The 20,707-nt window shown below is 46.0% G+C and overlaps 1 protein-coding gene across 10 annotated transcripts in view; it reads left to right on the top strand.

The window, feature by feature from the left end:
• Positions 1-20,707, top strand: part of TIAM1 (TIAM Rac1 associated GEF 1) — a 461,825-nt gene that overhangs the window by 28,116 nt on the left and 413,002 nt on the right. For 2 of the 10 annotated variants that reach the window (XM_084991932.1, XM_084991928.1), the window contains exon 1: positions 3,729-3,857. The exons of 7 other annotated variants lie outside the window; for them this stretch is intronic. The gene's annotated coding sequence lies outside the window, so the exon portion shown is untranslated. Of the gene's footprint in view, positions 1-3,565; positions 3,858-20,707 lie in introns of those variants that run through there. One more of the 10 variants, XM_084991929.1, reaches the window with a different exon arrangement.

Raw genomic sequence — 20,707 nt, 5'->3', positions numbered from 1 at the left:
TCGAGATGGAGCTGCAGCTTCAGCCTACGCCACAGCCACAGCAACTTGGGATCCAAGCCACATCTGTGACTTACACCACAGCTCACGGCAACCCCGGATCCTTAACCCGATGAGTGATGCCAGGGATCAAACCCGAGTCCTCATGGATATGAGTCATGTTCATTACCACTGAGCCACGATGGGAACTCCCAAAGATGACTTTTAAAGCATGTTATATGGACTTTGTTCAGTGCAGTTCCGTGACATTAGATTTGCATGGCGACAGCCTTCTGTGTCATCTGTCTTAGAATTATCGTCATCATCAGGCCAGAAGAGCTTGGCTGTAGCTAGAGCTATGTCGTCTTCATTTAGCAGATCGGAAGCTATTTATAATGTCTGTGGTACATAAGTGCTTATATTAAAAAAGTGTGGAGTTCCCGTCGTGGCACAGTGGTTAACGAATCCGACTAGGAACCATGAGGTCGCGGGTTCGGTCCCTGGCCTTGCTCAGTGGGTTAACGATCCGGCGTTGCCGTGAGCTGTGGTGTAGGTTGCAGATGCGGCTCGGATCCCGCGTTGCTGTGGCTCTGGCGTAGGCCGGTGGCTACAGCTCCGATTCAACCCCTAGCCTGGGAACCTCCATATGCCGCGGAAGCGGCCCAAGAGATAGCAACAACAACAACAACAAACAACAACGACAAAAGACAAAAAGACAAAAAAAAAAAAAAAAGTGTTAGGAGTTCCCGTTGTGGTGCAATGGTCAATGCATCCGACTAGGAACCATGAAGTTGCAGGTTCGATCCCTGGCCTTGCTCAGTGGGTGAAGGATCTGTTGTTGCTGTGAGCTGTGGTGTAGGTGGCAGATGCCGCTCTGATCTGGTGTTGCTGTGGCTGTGGCGTAGGCTGGCAGCTATAGCTTCAATTCAACCCCTAGCCTGGGAATCTCCGTAAGTCTTGGGTTTGGCCCTAAAAAGACAAAAAGACAAAAAAAAAAAAAAAAAAAAAAAGGCTAAAATTAGGCCTAATGGTTAAGGATTCAGCATTGTTACTGCTCTGGCTCAGGTCACTGCTATGGTGTGGATTTAATCGTGGGTCTGAGAACTTCCACCTATCATGGGCATGGCCAAAAGAAAAAAATATATATATCAAAACTGAAATTAACATGCATACTGCAAAGTGTACGTTATTTTGAATATCTGGCTGGATGAATTCTTACAAACAACACACCCATGTAACGTAACCAACATTCAGCTCCAGAATCAGAACATGCTAAGGCCCAGAACCTTCTTTGTGCCCCCTCCTGTTCACACACCTCTGAGAGCACCTGCAATCCTGGTTTCTTTTTTTTTTTTTCTTTTTTGGCTATGCCCGCGGCACATGAAAGTTCCCAGTCGAGGGATGGAACCCATGCCATAGCAGTGACTCAAGCTGCTGCAGTGATAACGCCAGATCCTTAACTTGCTGCGCCACAAGACAAGTCCATCTGGTTTTAACACCATAGCATATAGTGAAGTACACGAAGAATTTTCGCTGTCCCCCTAATGCTGTTCACTCACTCCCTTCTTTCTACACCCTCAGCCAGCTCTTTTTCTTGGTCTCTTGTGAATCCTTGCCCATTTATGTATCTATGTAAATAAAGATGTTGATGCTAATTTTTGCACCTCTTCCTCCCTCTTCTGCATCTTGCTGTATGTTTTCTCTCTGTCTCCCCATTAAATCTGCCATGATTCAGGCTCTGTATATTGGGTTGAGTAGTCATCCCCCTGCCACCTCGCCACTGCCAAACTCAGGTCCACTGGAACCTCAGAACGTGTTCTTATTTGGAAGCTGGGTCTTTGCAGATGTAATTAGTTAAGAGGGGCTGGGTGGGCCCTGATGCCAGTGGTTTCAGCTTTGGAGACACAGACACCATGGGAGAAGGCTGTGATGGTAGAGGCAGAAATCGGTGTGGCAGCCCCAAGCTGTGGGCTGCTGGGAGCCACCAGAAGCTGGAAGAGATGAGGAGTGATCCTTTTTTTTTTTTTTTTTTTTCTTTTCTTTTCTTTTTTTGTCTTTTTAGGGCCGCACCTGATGCATATGGAGGTTCCCAGCCTAGGGGTCAAATCAGAGCTGTAGCTGTCCGCTTATGCCACAGCCACAGCAACGCCAGATCCGAGCCACGTCTCAGACCTACACCACAGCTCACGGCAACACCAGATCCTTAACCTACTGAGCGAGGCCAGGGATCGAACCTGTGTCCTCATGGATGCTAGTCAGATTTGTTAACCCCTGAGCCACAACGGGAACTCCCGGTGACTTCCTTTCAAAAGCTTAAGAATAATGGAGAGTCACAAAACCCTAAAATAAGTTCAAGAGAAATTAAGAGCATAAAAGCAGTAGCATAGCGGAGGAGAAGAAGTGTGGCCTGTCAAGCTGAGGGCTCACATGTTGCTTTGTCATATCCATGGTGGTCCATCAGTCTTGCACTGTTTGGATGTGGGTATCCATGACTGTGTCTGGTTGCAGTTGGTCCAGAGGGATGTTTCTCTGTCATCTCCAGTCCTGCTCTGTGGCCAGAATAATTCATTAGTCCTTGCATCATTAAACTGCATGTAGAAGAATAAACTTTATGCCTGTTGCCTGGCTCGCTCTTGGTTTCATGTTTATTTCCCTTGCTGCTGTTAGTTGCTGATTTGCTTCCCCTGCTGGTGCCAACATCCTCCCAAAGAAAGATCTTTGTTTTATATTTTTATTTGTTGTCTTTTTTTAAAAAAAAATTGTTTTAGGGCCACATCCATGGCATATAGAAGTTCCCAGGCTAGGGGTCGAATCAGAGCTGCAGCTGCTGGCCTATGCCATAACCACAGCAACACCAGATCTGAGCCGCATCTGCAACCTACATAGCAGCTCACTGCAATGCCAGATCCTTAATCCACCAAGTGAGGCCAGGGATTGAACCCACATCCTCATGGATACTAGATGGATTAATTACTGCTGAGCCACATTGGGAACTCTGTTTTTTTTTGTTTTTTGTTTTGTTTTTGGCCAGTCCTGGAGAATGCAAAAACTCCCCAGGCCAGGGATTGAATCCGTGCCACAGCAGTGACAGTGCTGGATCCTTAACCCACTGAGCCACCAGGGAACTCCTAACTCCTGTACTGTTGAATATAAAATACCTGATCAGTTTGTGTGAGTGGATATAGTTAGTGGTTAATTAAAAAAGAAAAAGCGGATCATGCATTTTGCTTCTCTTTGGCCTTCTTTCCTCTCTGGGCCTGTTCTGTTTCTTCCACCATCTCTCTCCATGCTTTTTTTCCTTCTAAGGAATAGGTCACATGGAGAAGTCCTAAAAATGTGTTCTGCTGGCCTGTCTGCACCCTTTGGGGGGGAAAAAAAACCCAACAAAGCCTTACCTTAACTGAGCATTGCTTTGTTTATTGATTTTTATTTGACCACCTCTGCCATTCCTTCTGCACAGCCTCTTCTCACTCAGGCAGCCCCAGGGCTGGGAGGCCCTCACGTGGTACCCAGTGGCTGGCTCACAGCACAGACTTGCCTTGGACAAGGGCCAGAGCCAGGGTTGGAGCTGGGCAAACACTGTTGCACTGGGGAGCTGTCTGGCAGGAGGCCTAGGGCGGGATACCCCTGGGCTCCGTGGAGGCCTGCTTTTACTTAAGATATTCCAAACAGTGAAGGGGGAGCAAACAGTCTGCTAATTAAGTCTGGAGGCGGCAGTACCTTTGGAGGTGTTGCAAAGCCTTCTGCACACAGAGGATGCTGGGAAAACACCCAGAGCCCGAGAAAAGGTGAGGTGAGGCTCCGGGAGATGAGCTGCTGCCTGGAAAAGTACAAGCCGCCATCTGGAGAGAAATTAGCCACGGTAGCCTGCTCTGTGGGGCGTAAGTCAGTGGCTCTGGGATTGACTTGAAGCCAGAACTGTTAAATTCTGTTTCTCATTCTCCATAGGCAGTAGTAATTGCTGATTTTTTTTTTAAAACCCCAAATTTATGACTCACGAGTAAAGCCAGTCCTGCTGTGTTTATAAGGCTCAGCCTTAAATGGGAGCTGATAAGAAGTGTGTGCCAAATCTGTGCCCATCTGCTTACATTCTCTTCAGCTCGGGATGCTGAGGGTGGCCGGGGGTCTAGGATCTTGGAGGCTGGTTCTGGCCACTGGAAGTGTGGCCTGCCAGCTGGTGGGGCAGCTGCCTGTTCGGTGTGGATCAGAAGGCCCCCTGTTTCTGGGTGTGTGTCCAGCAGGAAGGCATCTGCCATTGGTCCCCAGGTCATCCTGCAGTTTATAGATTTTGTAGATTTCCAGCTTTCAGGGCCCTGCCGATTCCTAGGAGCTCCAGAATCACACACAAATACGCTTTCCTGCTCTGAGCCAGCTTGCATTGGCCAGTTTGAGGAACTGCACTCTTAGCTTTGGAAACAGGATGGCCTCAAGGATGAAGAGCTGTGATTTGGGGATTTGGGGCATTAGCTGTCTATTCAGGTCTCTGGGAGAGCTTGGCCATGTTGCATCATTTCTCAGTCTCAACTTCCTGATCTGTACAATAGCCCAGGAAGGTTAAAGAGATGCAGATAGAGAACTTTGCTTGGGAGTGGACTTCAGCGGCATCAACACTATCTCTGCAGTAAGTATAGATCGGGGAGTTCCCACCGTGGCTCCGCGGTAGCGAACCCGACTTGTATCCATGAGGACATGCGTTCCATCTCTGGCCTTGATCAGTGGGTTAAGGATCCCGTGTTGCTGTGGCTGTGGTGTAGGTCGCCAGCCGCAGCCTCGATTCAACCCCTGGCTTGGGAACTTCCATGTGCCGTGGGTGGAGCCCTAGAAAGACACACAGAGAAGACTATCCATTGTATTCAAAACCTTTTCACTATGAGTTCAGAGGAGACGCTCCTAGATATGGCTGTCCTGGGGGATGGTCTTGACACTATGTACAAACCAGGGGAAAAAGGTGATGTCTGGCCCAGCAGGGGAGCTGACACAGGACAGAGGTTACCATTTGAGTTTCCTGGTGTGGTTGTTTGATTGCCAAATTATCTTCTTGCCTTCTGAGTAAATAAACATTTGTAGGGGGCTGACCAAAGCAACAATGGGTACTTACTTAAGCGAAGATAATGACCAGTAATTGATGTAACTTCCTGGATGGATGCACCAGAAACTGACAGAGCGCCAGAGGGTGGGCTCCTCTCCCTGAGAGTCTATTTTGAATTGTCTCTTGTGGCCACTCCCCTGAAGCGGCAGGAGAGAGGCTTTCCATGGAATTGAAGGCGGAAGGATGACTAGGTTGGAGGTTACAAGCGTGGCGTTTATAAACACACGTCTGTATGGCTGCTTTGCAATGCCTGTCACTCTGCCTTTGAGGAGGGGCTGTTTTGGGGGGAAGAGCATTGTTGGATGGGTGACCTAATTTGTTTCCTTCGTTTCCTTCTGGCCTGAACTGGGCAGGTAGCCCTGACCCACAAGGTCTTAAACTGCCGAAAGGAAATCCATCTGCTGATAGGGAAGATACACTGAGAGATAAAGAAGAGGTTTTTGCTGACAGCTTCCTCCTCTGCCTGACTCTGGCTTTAGTCGAAGTATTAAAGGGCTGGTGACTGGACTTCACACCTCCAGTTTCTGAAATCTTACCCTGAAATCAGACCAGACCCTAATTACAGGGGTTATTGTTTTCTAATGGTTTTATCTGCATTCGTTTTCTCGCCTTCATCCAGTGGGACTCAGAACTCTTTGGGGACAGAGTTCAGGGCTCTACATTCTGCCATGGTTGGACTCTATAAGGACCTAGCTGAAGGATTAAAGAGGGATTTAATTTTTTTTTTTTTTTTTTTTTTGGTCTTTTGTCCTTTTTAGGGCTGCACCCATGGCGCATGGAGGTTCCCAGGCTAGGGGTTGAATCGGAGCTGTAGCCACCAGCCTACACCACAGTCACAGCAATGCCAGATCGGAGCCACGTCTGTGACCTACACCACAGCTCATGGCAACACTGGATTGTTAACCCGCTGAGCAAGGCCAGGGATCGAACCCGCAACCTCATGGTTCCTAGTCGGATTCATTTCTATTGCACCACGATGGGAACTCCAAGAGGGATTTAATTTACATCATTTATATTTTTCCATCATGCATTTTTCCTGTCTCCTAAAAGAATGTGATGAATGTAACTGAAATTTTATCTGGAGAAATATTAGTCTCATTTTTTTTGGCCATGCTCACGGCATGCAGAAGTTGCCTGGACAGGAGATGAACCTGCACCACAGTGGAGACCCGGGGGCTACAAGGCTGAATGATGATGCTGGATCCTTAACTGCCCGGCCCCCGAAGAACTCCTGGAGAAATATTTTAAAGAAAAGTCATGGAGTTCCTGTTGTGGCGCAGCAGAAACGAATGAGGATGCAGGTTCGATCCCTGGCCTCACCCAATGGGTAAGGACCTGGCCTTGCCGTGAGCTGTGGTGTAGGTTGCAGATGCAGCTCAGAGCTCAGATCCCGTGTTGCTGTGGCTGTGTCATAGGCCGGTCGCTGCAGCTGCGATTCGACCCTTAGCCTGGGAACTTCCATATGCCTCGGGTGTGGCCTTAAAAATACAAAAACAAAAAACAAAACAAAAAAGAAAAGAAAAGAAATGCCATATGCTTAGTGTATTTATTGTCACCCTTTCATCCCCCTTCAGGCCCTGTTCTCTCTAGTAATCTGTTTCTCTCTGTGAATGAGTGACTGTTGGTATTTAAATACCAAGGTCTTTCCCGCCCCCTTTTGCCCTGGGAAGCTTTGAATCACCCCATTTGGGGCTTTCCTTCTTAGATATGTTGACACTGTGATGCACGTATCAGCAGCAGTCAACCAGACTGTCGAATGAACAGATGTGGAGCTTCTACTCTGTTTCTTTTCATTTTTTTTTTTTTTTTTTTTATCTTTTATCGTTTTCATGGCTGCACCCGCGGCATATGGAGGTTCCCAGGCTAGGGGTCCAGTTGGACCTGTAGCCACTGGCCTACACCAGAGCCACAGCAACACAGGATCCGAGCCGCATCTGCAACTACACCACAGCTCATGGCAACGCCGGATCCTTAACCCACTGAGCGAGACCAGGGATCGAACCCGCAACCTCATGGTTCCTAGTCGGATTTGTTAACCACTGAGCCATGATGGGAACTCCCCAACTCTGTTTCTGTTTGTGTAGGCAAAGGAGACATTTTCTCGGGAGAATTTCTTTCGGAAGGATCATGATGGGCTTGGTCAGAGATTTGACCTTGGCAGACTGTGGACCGCCAGTAGCTTAGGAGGGTGGAGATTGGGAGATGAGAGATGTTGAAGAGATTCCAGTTTGGGGTTGGACTTGGTGACCTCTAAGGTCCTTTTGGTAGCTTCAGGCTTTGTGATAAGTGGCAGGATGTGGTGTGGTGGGGGTAAGTGACTGACTAGGGTGATTTCAGCCCTGTCCCTTCCCTCTGGGAGTGTCAACACTTCCCCAGGAGTATGTGGCTGAAGTGGGAGAGTCAGCTCTGAGGTCCATCAGGGTAAAGGGGAAAGTGGCAAAAATGCCAGTGATTTGCTTATTAGATCTGCATGCTCTTTTTTTTTTTTTAGAGCATTTTTTAATTACTCACTTACATTTATAGTTGTACAATGATCATTACAACCTAGTTTTATAGCATTTCCAACCCAAACCCCCAGTGCATCCTCCCATCCCCCAACCTGTCTCATTTGGAAACCATAAGTTTTTCAAAGTCTACGAGTTAGTATCTGTTCTGCAAAGAAGTTCATTCTGTCCTTTTTAAAAATTCCACATGTGAGCGGTCACATTTGATGTTGGTGTCTCACCATCTGACTGACTTCACTTAGCATGATAATTTCTAGGTCCATCCATGTTGCTGCAAATGCCGTTATTTCATTCCTTTTAATGGCTGAGTAATATTCCATGGTGTATATGTACCACATCTTCTTTATCCACGCCTCTGTCGATGGACATTTAGGTTGTTTCCATGTCTTGGCTATTGCATAGAGTGCTGCAATGAACATTGGAGTACATGTGTCTTTGCGAGTCATGGTTTTCTCTGGGTAGATGCCCAGGAGTGGGATTGCTGGATCAAATGGGAATTCTATTTTCAGTTTTCTGAGGAATCGCCATACTGTTTTCCACAGTTGTTGCACCAATTTACAATCTCACCAACAGTGTAAGAGGGTTCCCTTTTTCCACAGCCTCTCCAGCACTTATTTTTTGTAGACTTTTAGGTGATGGCCATTCTGGCTGGTGTAAGGTGGTACCTCATCGTGGTTTTGATTTGCATCTCTGTAATAATGAGTGATGTTGAACATCTTTTCATGTGTTTTTTGGCCATCTCTATGTCTTCTTTGGAGAATTGTCTGTTTAGATACTCTGCCCATTTTTTGATGGGATTGTGTGTTTTTTTGGTATTGAGCTGCAGAAGGTGCTTATAAATTTTGGAGGGATCTGCATGCTCTTTGAATGTCTTACTCATCTTTGTCTTGATCTCAATGGGTATGCAGTAACTGTCTGTTATTTAAATAATAAATTGTAGCTTAAATTGCCTTTGCTAGGAGTCATTAAAGCCCTTTATTTCTTCCTTACCATTGTGGCTCAGTGGTAAGGAACCTGACTAGTATCCATGGGGATGCTGGTTCTATCCCTGGCCTCACTAGATGGGTTAAGGATCTGGCGTTGCTGGGGCTGTGGGGTAGGCCAGCAGCTGTACTTCCGAATTGACCCCTAGACTGAGAACTCCCATATGTTTTGGCCCTATAAAGCAAAAAAAAAAAAAAGTTCTATTTCTAGAATTTTCCACTAGGCATTATAAGTATGGCACACTCTTCCTGCAAAGTTGAGGCAGATAACCTTCCTAAAGAGTCTAATAATCTGGATTTTCCCCCACCCTTCCTCTACTAAAACTTGTTTTCCAGAATCCTTTTTTTTTTTTTTTTTTTTTTTTTTGCTGTATCTGGGGCATATGGAAGTTCCCTTCAGCAAAGCTGGATCCTTAACCCACTGAGATACAGTAGAAACTCCTTTTTTTTTTAGCTGTAGCATGCAGTGGCTTGATGTGGGATCTTAGTTCCCAGATCGGGGATGGAACCCCAGTCACAGTGGTGACAGTGCTGCATCCTAACCACTAGACCACCAGGGAACTCCCTAAAACTAGCTTTCTAGAAAATACCTTTGTCAGCATGAGTGCATTGCGGTGGGTGTGATGAGGAGTTTCAGTTCAAGGCGAGGCCAGGAAGCCCAGGCTGCTGGGTTAACCAGAGGCAGGAGGAATAAGGAATTTGGGGTGAGGGGCGGTCTGTATTGGTGTGGAGAGCTTCTAGCTGTAGCTGTTGCCAGAGTGACTGCATCTGGGCAGGATTTTGTCAAATCGATTCTCTGTGATGGAGCCTGTTTCTTAGGTGTGTCTAGTCCTGAGCAGCTAGCTCGGACACCTTTGGAAGTTCTTGAAAGCTTGACAGAAGATCAAGATCCAGAGAAGATCAAAATCCAGAAACACAGAGACTACAAGCTTTTGAGATTTCCACAGAGAGGCTCTGAAGGTAAACTCACCAGAAGGATTCTTTTGTACGGGCTTTGAGGTCTGTGTAGGAGTTGGAAACTGTTCGTATATTGTTTTAGGGGGAAGAGGAGTCATGGGACCTTCCTGAGGTACTTCCTCTCCAGGTGAATCTGTGAGCAATGCTTTCTCTGTTCAGATTGACTTAAAAGGTTTAGAAGGTCATTAATTTGCCACATGAACTCAGCTCATAGAGCTTTTGAGCACAGACCAAATAGTTACATGTAAACTGGTCTAGAAATTTCCAGACGTTTCTATCATGCGGTATATGTTCATCAGAGTCAGTCAAAATAGGTGATTGGGCCCTTGGTTGTGCTGCCTTGCCCCCCTCTGCCTCCCCTTGCTTCCCATCCTCGCCTCCCTCTGCCTCAGCTTTGGTTCACTGCTGAGAGAGTGCAAATCTCCTCTGGCAGATGGTAACTCATCTGCCCCCGATGTTGGTGCTGCTTGGGCATCACCTCTGCCAGCCGGACCTAAAAGCAGAGAGGTAAGTGCCCAGGTGAGGAGGTTGGGCAGACCAGGTTCAGAGTTGCCAGGCAAGGAGATCAAGTCGACCCGGTGCAGAGTTACGAGATGATGAGGTCAAGTGGATCCGGTTCAGAGTCACCAGGTGATGAAGCCAGGTAGACGAGGTACACAATTTCTAGGTGATAAGGTCAAGTAAAGTAGATTCAGAGTCACCAGGTGATGAGGTCAAGAGACCAGGTTCAGAGTTGCCAGGTGATGAGGTTAAATAGACCAGGTTCAGAGTCACCAGAAAATATAGACCAGGTTCAGAGCCGCCAGGTGATGGGGTCAAGATAGACCAGGTTCAGAGTTGCCGGGTGATGAAGCCAGGTAGACGAGGTACACAATTTCTAGGTGATAAGGTCAAGTAAAGTAGATTCAGAGTCACCAGGTGATGAGATCAAGAGACCAGGTTCAGAGTCACCAGGTGATGAGGTCAAGTCGATCAGGTTCAGAGCCACCAGGTAACGTAGACCAGGCTCAGAGTTGCCAGGTGATGAAGCCAGGTAGACCAGAGTCCCAGTTCCTAGGTGATGAGGTCAGAAAGCAGGTCCCTCCCTGGTTACCAGGGGATGAGGCCAGGCAGACCAGGTTGGCTTGGGTGAGCTATTTAACCTCTTGGCACCTCAGCTTCTATCTTCACATGGAAGACAGGGATAATGAGTCGCTGATGTAGGGGTTAATGGCATAGCTCCAGCTCCAAACTGCCTGGGTTTGAATTCTGGCCCCATCTCTGCTAGCTGTGTGACTTTGGGCAGGTCACTTGAGTCATCTGTAAAATAGGATTAAATAGTAAATGTCAGAAGTTCCCTGGTGGCTCAGCAGTAACAAGCCCGATTAGAATCCATGAGGACAAGGGTTCAATCCTTGGCCTTGCTCAGTGGGTTAAGGATCTGGCGTTGCTGTGAGCTGTGGTGTAGGCCGGTAGCTGCAGCTCCGATTCAGCCCCTAGCCTGGGAACTTCCATATGCCTCGAGTCGGCCCTCAAAAGCAAAAAAAAAAAAAAAAAAAAAAGTAAATTTCTCCCAAGCATATTGGGAGGAATAAATGTCTCCTCTCATATATGATGAGAGCCTAGAATAGTCTAAGATGGACACTAAATGCTGTGTATGTTTTTGCTCTAGTCTGTTACCTAAAGGGACATGACATAAACAGCATGAATACAAGACAGACCTCTCCTGACTGCACTATTTGGGACTTTTTCTGGAGAAGCACTTATTTAGTTCATTAAAATGTATTAGGGCTTGAGAACTATGTCTAGATACTCATGTTGCAACAGAACAAAGGGTGGGGGGAAAAATGTATACATGTAAGGATAACTTGATCCCCTTGCTGAACAGTGGGAAAATAAAAAAAAAAAAAGTATTAGGGCAGTGTATGGGCCCAATACATTTTAGCTTAAGTGCTTTTTTTTTTTTTTTCCTCTTTGGGCATACCCGTGGCACGTGGAAGTTCCCAAGCCAGTCGCAGCAATGCTGGATCCTTAACCTGCTGCACCACAAAGGAACTTCCTAGCTTCTGCGCTTATTAACCGTGGCAGAGAGTGAACTCTGATGATTTGTCCTGATTTCATTGCCCTGTTTCAAAGCTCTCAGGATCAAAACCATCACCAGCGAATGAGGGTGCTCATGGCCTGATAGCAAGGGGAGAGCATTGGGCTTTGGAGTTAGAACCAACCTTTGAGTCCTGGTTCTGGCATTGACTAGCCATGGAGTTTGACCCTGAGTCTTAGTTTTTGTCATCCGAGCTGTGGGAATTAGGATGCCTGGAGGGGAAACCAGGTAGTGTGTTATTATGTCCACTGCATTGATGAGCAAACAGGTTCCGAGATTTGCATTCAGTCACAATTAGTCTAGAAGCTCTACAGACTGTGTCCAGGCTTTCCCCCAAATTCTTATTCTGTTATTTGATCATGCTATTCCTCAAAAATGATGGTCTTGGGGGGTCCTGCTGTGGTGCAGGGGAAACAAATCTGGCTAGGAACCATGACGTTGTGGGTTCGATCCCTGGCCTTGCTCGGTGGGTTAAGGATCCGGTGTTGCCAAGAGCTGTGGTGTAGGTTGCAGATGAAGCTTGGCTCCGGTGTTGCTGTGGCTGTGATGTAGGCTGGCAGCTGCAGCTCCGATTCGACCCCTAGCCTGGCAACTTCCATATGCTGTGGGTGCGGCCCTAAGAAGCCAAAATTAAATAAAATAACGGTCTTCCCTTCCTCATTTTCAGAGTCTAGACATCTTTCTTAAAAGAGTTTTAACTGAGTGGTGCATCATTTGATGTGTCCTCAGTTGAGAAGAAGTTCCTGCTGCTTATAAATGCATTGTGTTCCTGCAGACCTCTCCTGACTGCACTATTTGGGACTTTTTCTGGAGAAGCACTTAATTATTTAGCTCATTAAGCTATATTTGGTGAAAATTGCACCTAATAAAGTTTCAGGGCACCCTCTTTATGTCTTGGTGCCGCAGCTCTGTTGCTTGATAACATTTGTAGAGGAAAAATAAATATCACTTAGATGTTTTATTTGATTTCCTTCTCTTTGTAGGTACCTTTTGTAGGGTGTGAAACGTTGAAAAGAGAAATCTTATTTTGCAGAGGCGTTACTGCTGTTTAAAAACACGATGTTGGGTGCCAGAAAGGAGGTGTTTAAAGCCCTGAAATAGTGCTGGTCCATGGAGAAGGAATGAGAATGTGCTAAAATTTCTTTTGCAAGATGGATGGTGAATTACAGGGATTGCTCTTAAATTTAAACTCTACATTTTGTTCCTACTGTACAGCACAGGGTACCATATCCAATCTCTTGGGATAGAACATGATGGAAGATAATACGAGAAAAAGAATGCATGTATATGTGTGACTGGGTCACTTTGCTGTTACAGCAGAAATGGACCCAGCATTGTAAATCAACTATACTTTAATACAAACTTAAAAAAACGGATAGATTTGGTGGTTGTAGCTTAAGGATGAGTCATGTTGAGATAGTGGAGAGTGTTATTTACTAGAATGGGGAGACAGAATTTTAATTTATTTAAATTGGTTCAAGTGAAAGACACTTTCTAGTTATATTCAACTCTTGATATGTTATGGTCAATGGCCTCATTTGAACAAAATGATTTCCAAAGGACTTCTTCGTTTGGAAAAACAGGCCTTTCCAAAGCTGTAGAACATCTGTGCTCCAAGCATCGTTTTAGAACCAGTGGTCCAGTTCACTCACTACTGATAAAGAGTCTGAGACTCGGAAACAATGGCTTCCTTACAACATAAACAAGTAACAGATATGCTTCCTAATTTCATGATAGGGATATAATTCACAGTTTGTAACAAGTGGAGTCCTTATTTGCCTTTACTTTTTAGGGGCTCAATGGCTAACATGTGTTTCGCATCATCATCAGAACCAAGGCTCAGAGAGGTTAAGTAATTTGCCCAAGGACACACAGGAGTGAGTGCTAGAGCCTTCTGTTTTTCTGGAAATCTAGAATATGATCTTTAAAAAGGACTCTTGAGGAGTTCCCATCATGGCTCAGTGGTTAACTAATCCGACTAGGAACCACGAGGTTTTGGGTTCGATCCCTGGCCTTGCCCAGTGGGTTAAGGATCCAGCGTTGCCGTGAGCTGTGGTGTAGGTGGCAGACATGGCTTGGATCCCCTGTTGCTGTAGCTGTGGTGTAGGCGGGTGGCTAGAACTCCGATTAGACCCCTAGCCTGGGAACCTCCATGTGCCTCGGGAGCAGCCCTAGAAAAGGCAAAAAGACCAAAAAAAAAAAAAAAAAAAAAAAAAAAAAAAAAAAGACTCTTGAACCTGTTTTTTGGGTCATTGAAATGTAAAACAATTTATTTCCTGTTATCTGATTGTGAAATAGAAAGCCAACCTTGTTAAGAATTTTAGGATGAGGGTTTTTTATTTTTTGCTTTTTAGGACTGCACCTGCAGCATATGAAAGTTGCCAGACTAGGGGTTGAATCAGAGCTGCAGCCTCTGGCCTATACCAGGGCCCAACAATGCCAGATCTGAGCCACCTCTGTGACCCACCCCACAGCTCACGGCAACACCGGATCCTTAACCCGCTGAGCGGGGCCAGGGATTGAACCCACATCCTCATGGATACTAGTTGGGTTCGCTTCCCCTGAGCCACGATGGGAACTCCCTAGGGTTTCTTTGTAGAGAAGGTGCCAGAGTGGAGGTAATTAAGAGTAAATCTAGCAGTCTCTCCCTCCTTGAGAAAGGTTCAGGAATAGGCGAGCATAAAGCCCCCTGATGCATGAGTTCATGTACTGAGGGCTGGAGAGGAAGCGAGCCTGGAGCATTTATTCAGCACCTGCTCTGTGGCAGGCTGTGTGCTTTCACTCATGCTGGGTATAAATCCCTGCCATTAGTAAGGCCTGGGTCCTTTCCAGGATGTATTGCCTCGTTGTGAAGCAGGTGTGCCTTTACCTATGAAAAGGCGGCAGAAGCCTGGGGAGTTTTTAAGTGGTCCAGTGCGGGGAGTTGGTGGGCGATGCAAGCCTTGAATTCAGCTTCTGATTCCAAGGCCAGGGCTCTCTCTCCTGTCCCACCGCTTATGTTACATAATGTTTCTTATGTTTATATGCCATATAAATCTGCAGTTGGACGGCTGGGAAGTGCTTTTGGCTGGCTTTGTTGCTTCAGCTGTCTGAAAGGAATGGCTTTCATAAACACGGAGGGGAATTGGATTTTCATTTTGTGATAATTCATATTCCAGAAGTGGGAAAGGACCTTGAATGCCATGAATCCCTGAAGCAGTGGGTCCTAATTGAGTGGGCGTGCCCTGGGATGGTCACATTTTTTTTTCTCTTTTGATATTTAATACCACAGGCACCTCTTTTAAAAATGATTTTTATTTTTTCCATTATAGTTGGTTTACAGTGTTCTGTTTTTTTTTTTTTTAATTTTGAAATTTTTTTTTTTAAATTTCGTGAATAAACATTTAGAACTCAAAGAAAAAAATAAAACTGTGAGTTCCCGTTGTGGGTCAGCAGGTTACCAACCGGACTAGTATCCATGAAGATGTAGGTTCGATCCCTGGTCTCACTCAGTGGGTTAAGGATCTGGCATGGCTGTGGCCGTGCTGTAGGCTGGCAGCTGCAGCTCTGATTCGACCCCTACCCTGGGAACCTCCGCATACTGCATGTATGGCCCTGAAAAGTAAAAAAAATAAAGTAAAATAAAACCTCACTCCTAAGCTCATCATTCTTAAACAGCTATTGCTAGTGTTTTCAGTTTTTTGTTGTGATTATATATGTATGTATATTCATGTATGTGTGTGTATATATTTATTTATAGCAAAATTTATACCATTGTGACCATTTTTAAGTGTCCCGTTCAGTTGATATTGTGGTACAACCATCTCTGGAACTTTTTCATCTTCCCAAACTGAAATTCCACATCCTCTTAAACAATCCCTCCCCATTTCTCCCCCCCCAGTCCACAGCAACTGCCGTTTTATTTTTTGTGGCTTTGATTTGACTGTTCTAGATACTTTGTGCATACAGTATCAATGCATGTCCTTTTGTGATTGGCTGATTTCACGTTGCAGTTGCAGGATATCCTCAGGTTTTTGTCTACATTGCGCCCGTTTCTTTCTTTTTTTTTTTTTGTCTTTTTGCTATTTCTTGGGCCGCTCCCGCGGCATATGGAGGTTCCCAAGCTAGGGGTTGAATCGGAGCTGTGGCCACTGGCCTACACCAGAGGGGGATCCGAGCTGCGTCTGCGACCTACACCACAGCTCACGGCAACGCCGGATCGTTAACCCACTGAGCAAGCGCAGGGATCAAACCCACAACCTCATGGTTCCTAGTCGGATTCGTTAACCACTGCGCCACGACGGGAACTCCGTGCCCGTTTCTTAATTTCCTTCCTCAAAGGCTAAATGATTTTCCGTGTGCGTGTACACCACGCTTTACCTGTTCATCTGATGATAGACACTTCGCTTGTTTCCATATCTTGACTACCGTGTGGAATACTCATATGAACTTGGGTGAACAAATATTTGTCTGAGTCCCTGCTTTCAATTCGTTGGTGTATATACCCAGGAGTGGAGCGGCTGGAGCAGTCACAAAAATTCTGTGTTTAATTCTTTGAGGAACTGCCCCACTGTTTCTGCAGTGGCTGCGCTAATTCACACCCCCCCCCCGCCACATCAGTGCCCAAAGATTCTGATTTCTCCGCATTCTCACCATTACTTGTTATTTTTTGTGTTTTGATCATGACCAATCCAATGGGCATGAAGTGATATCTTATTGTATTTTTTTTGTGTGTGTGTGTGTGTTTTTAGGGCCGCACCTGAGGCATATGGAGTTTCCCAGGCTAGGGGTGGAATTGGAGCTGTAGCTGCTGGCCTACACCACAGCCACAGCAATGTCAGATCCAAGCCGCATCTGCAACCTACACTACAGCTCTCGGCAACGCCGGATCGTTAACCCACTGAGTGAGGCCAGGGATTGAACCTGCATCCTCATGGATACTAGTAAGATTCATAACCTGCTGAGCCACAATAGGAACTCCCTAGCCTTCCTCATTTTTGAAAAATTACTTGCTGCATGGGAATGCTGACCAATTCCAGGTTCATTCTGTAGGAACGGGTATTTCTATCATCGTATACCTGAATGTCTGTGGTGGTGGAGGTTTGAGAGCCTGTAATGGTGCTGATTTCACACTCCCTTTCTGGTTCTAGAAGAGGTTCCTCGGGTTAATTCAGCAAGTGTGTGTTTATTGGGTGCCAGCCAGACTGTGAGGGGCTAACAAGATGGAGCTCCCTAAGCTAAGTGGGTAGACATGGAATAAAGAGTTGATGACAACTACAGCAGCAGGTGCCAAGCTTTCGTGGGCATCAGAACCTGCTTGAACAGGAGGGCTTGTGAAAGCATGAATTACTGGCCCAGAGTTTCTGATTTCTGGGGTCTGGGGTGGAGGGTGAGGATTTCGATACTGATGCTGCTGGTCCAGGGACCACACTCTGAGAACCACTGTGCGCTGGGTTTGAGGACAAAATATCCAACCTAGAGGTCAGAAGGGCTTCACAGAGGTGGGGTGGGGACTCTACCTGGCCTTCGAAGGATGGCTCAGATTTTCCTTGATGGACCGAAGAAGATGGCGATGGGAGGGGAGGGGTAAATTGGGAGAATGTGATAAACTTTATACTATATATAAAATAGGTAACTAACAAGGACCTACTGTGTGGCACAGATAAGTCTACTCAATGTTCTATATTAACTTATATGGGAAAAAAGATGCATGTGTATGTATGACTGAATCACTTTGCCCAACACCTGAAGCTAATACAACATTGTCAATCAACTATACGCCAACAAAATTAAAAAAAAAAAAGATGGGGGCATTTAGGGGAAATGAGGTGTGGGTGGTGGGATTAGGGATTGGAATGATGGGTCATGATTTTGGAGGCGTGGCCTGTGGTTCAAGAATAAAGAACTGGGCCAGGGCAGACAAAAAAACTATTGAGCCTGCTGAGCCAGCATAGACTCCTTAGAGGGTCTTTGGATCAAGGGCACAGAATCTTGGGCTTCTGTAAAATCATTTTATAGTCCACAGTCGCATCTCTGGAAAGCTAAGACTGCCCTTTGGCAAAGAGTTGCCAAACCAGGAAAGGTCCCCCCACTCAGAATCTCGAAGTGGATTTGGAGAACAACTGCCTTTTTTTTTTTTTTTTTTTTGGCCACCCCGAGGCATTTGGCATTCCCAGGCCAGGGATCAGATCTGGTGTTGCCGCAGCTCCTTAACCCGCTGTGCTGGGTCGGGGATCGAACCTGCGTCCCAACGCTCCCAAGATGCTGCCAGTCCTGTCACGCCACAGAGGGAGCTCCTCGAAATGGGGCGGAAGCTGCATGTCCGTGTGTGATAGGAATGGTGAGGGCTGGAAGGAAGAAAGAACGTGGCTGCATCTCGCTTTCCAACTCTCCCAACTTTGAACACGGGCTTTCTCCCGGAACAAAGTTGGCTTTGTCCTGCGGTCCCCGCCAGCTTGTGGCTCCCGGAGGCCCGCTTCTTGCAGAGAGAGAGCAGCTCAGCCACAGGGGCAGGGACCACACCCAGACCTACAGGCTCAGGCTCTGTAGTTCAAATCCTGGAGGATTTGAGGACTGGGGTTGTATCAAGATTGAAATCAAAAGGAATTTTTAACTGTCTACTTTGTAACTTAACCTTTTCAGCCGCTGCTTTGGTAGTTCACCTTTAGAACCATTAGAAGCAAGAACTTAGGATGTGCGCATTCTCTCGTTCAACCAGTTTGGTTAGATAATTGCCTTTTCAGTTGAAAGCAGTTTTTACTTTTCTTTTGTCCTGGGTTTGCATTAGGTTTGGGGGCAAACATCTTTGATTCCACAGTTGCTGGGTCTGTTCTCAATTTCAGCTCTTAGATGGTGAGGTGGAAGGAGTTGGGGGCGGGGTGGGGAGAAGGGGGGCCATCAGGGCAACTTGGGAGATTCAAGGGGATTCTCACCAACCCACCCCCCATCCCCTCTCCCCTCCTCCCCCAGTAATCTCCCTCTGTTGCAATCTTTTGGGGAAATGGGCCTGACATTGTTTTTGCAAGCAGATCTGGTTTGATGTAAAGATAGCAACTGACAAGCATGATTCCTGTGTAAGAGATTCCTTTAAAACAATTTCAAAATTTCACTTTTCCAAGAAAGGTGTGTTCTGGTTTCTAAGGAGCTTATTTTGACAGTCTGATTCCACTGCCAAAAACACAGGAGGAATGACGAGTCCTCTCGGTGGCTGTGTTGTAGTGATTGAGAGTTTGTATCTAGTAATGGATATTAACTCGACGTCACGTGGTAGTCGTTTGCAGCACATACATATATTGAATTAATATGTTGTATACCCGAAATGAATAATGTTACGGACATTTATATTTCAATTTAAAAATGATTTTAAAAAGTTTGCTTTGCAAAATTTGCATTGAGAGTCAAAAGGAAACCGGCTTGGAGTTCTCTTGCAAGTGCAGCGGGTTAAGGATCCATTGTTGTCACTGCCATGGCTCGGGTTCGATCCTTGGTCTGGGAGCTTCCACATGCTGCAGGTGTGGCCAGAAAAAAAAAATCTGCTTAGTGATGCATATGGACATCTGAACTAGTGAGAAGATTGACTAAGAGATCAGTCTAAGCTGTGTGGTCTAGTGCCAAAGAGCATGGAGCTCAGCTGCCTGGATTTGAATCCCAGCTCTAACACCCCGAGAAGCCACTTGCCCAGCGTTAAGTGACTTCTCACAGTCTTAGTTTCCTCATCTGTGACATGGGCATGATATATGGTTCATCTAGCTCACAGGTTCTTGCGAAGATTAAATGACTTGATATTGGTGAAGAGCTTAAAATATGAAATAGTGCCTGGTGTGTGGTATGTTTGTAGGTATGGATCGTTCATATAACACATGTGTATAAATGTTTATTAAAATCACTTTCTAGAAGATAAGAATGACATTGAAAAAGTGGACTTTTTTTTTTTGTCTTTTATAGGGCCGCTCCTGCGGCATACCGAGGTTCCCGGGCTAGGAGTCTAATTGGAGCTACAGCTGCTGGCCTACAGCACAGCCACAGCAACGTGGGATCTGAGCTGCTTCTGCAACCTACACCATAGCTCCCGGCAATGCCGGATCCTTAACCCACTAAGCAAGGCCAGGGATCGAACCTGCAACCTCATGGTTCCTAGTCAGATTCGTTAACCCCTGAGCCACGACGGGAACTCCAAAAGTGAACTTCTTTGGACAGAACTGCTAGCCCTCTTGAAACCCCGCTTAGTCTTTAACAGCCAATTTTATGTAGTGTGTTTCTAGAACATTCATGTTTTCTCTGTGATTGTCTTATTAGACTTTTGAAAAGAAAAGAAGACACAGAGAGCTTTCCTCAGATTGTAGCCTCTGAAGTTAAATATTTTGGGCAGAAAGAGTGGGGAGGGTTTTCCTGAGGGATGCTTCAGTGGCCTCCCAGCTGTGGGTTATAAGGCATTTGTTGATTTCTTTAAGGCTGTTGTGATAACATTCAAAAACTGCAGAATAAATTTTATTGTAGAATAAAGCATTCCAGTGCATCTCACTTGATAAAGGTAGGGGCTCGTTTCACCCCTGGACCCTAACTCACAGCCTTCCTTTGCATCCACCTGCTGAGATGGTGTCTCTTGCCTATTTCTGCCAGTCAGTTCCAACTGCTCATCAATTTCACATGGATTCTCAAATTGGAGTTTCTTAAAAATATTTTCCCCTTGCCCTAGCAACCAGATGTAAGCTTGGGGTTTTAATACTTTTGGAATATGTTTTAGTATTAATGTTTTCCTTTTTGCTCTGCTCTTCCTGGAAATTTGATGAGTTTTGACGTGGCAGTCCTGGGTCAGGGAGGCTTGATGCAAGAGGTTTTTTTTTTTTTTTTGTCTTTTTAGGGCTGTACCCGTGGCATATGGAGGTTCCTGGGCTAGGGATCTAATTGGAGCTGAAGCTGTCAGCCTACACCACAGCCACAGCAACTCAGGATCCAAGCTGCATCTTCCACCTATACCACAGCCCACATCAATGCTGTGATCCTTAACCCACTGAGTGAGGCTGGGAATTGAACCTGTGCCGTCATGTATACTAGTCAGGTTCATTAACCACTGAGCCATGATGGGAACTCTGTGATCCAAGAATTTTAAGGGACATCATGTACAACTGAGAGAAGCATG

Source organism: Sus scrofa, chromosome 13 (assembly GCF_054392235.1).
Source record: "Sus scrofa isolate SSC_HxYL_T2T_F1_AM1 chromosome 13, Sscrofa_HxYL_maternal_Yorkshire_Landrace_v2.0, whole genome shotgun sequence".
Lineage (NCBI taxonomy): Eukaryota > Metazoa > Chordata > Mammalia > Artiodactyla > Suidae > Sus > Sus scrofa.
The sequence above is the reverse complement of the archived record's forward strand: the minus strand, read 5'-3'. Positions and strand labels throughout refer to the sequence as shown.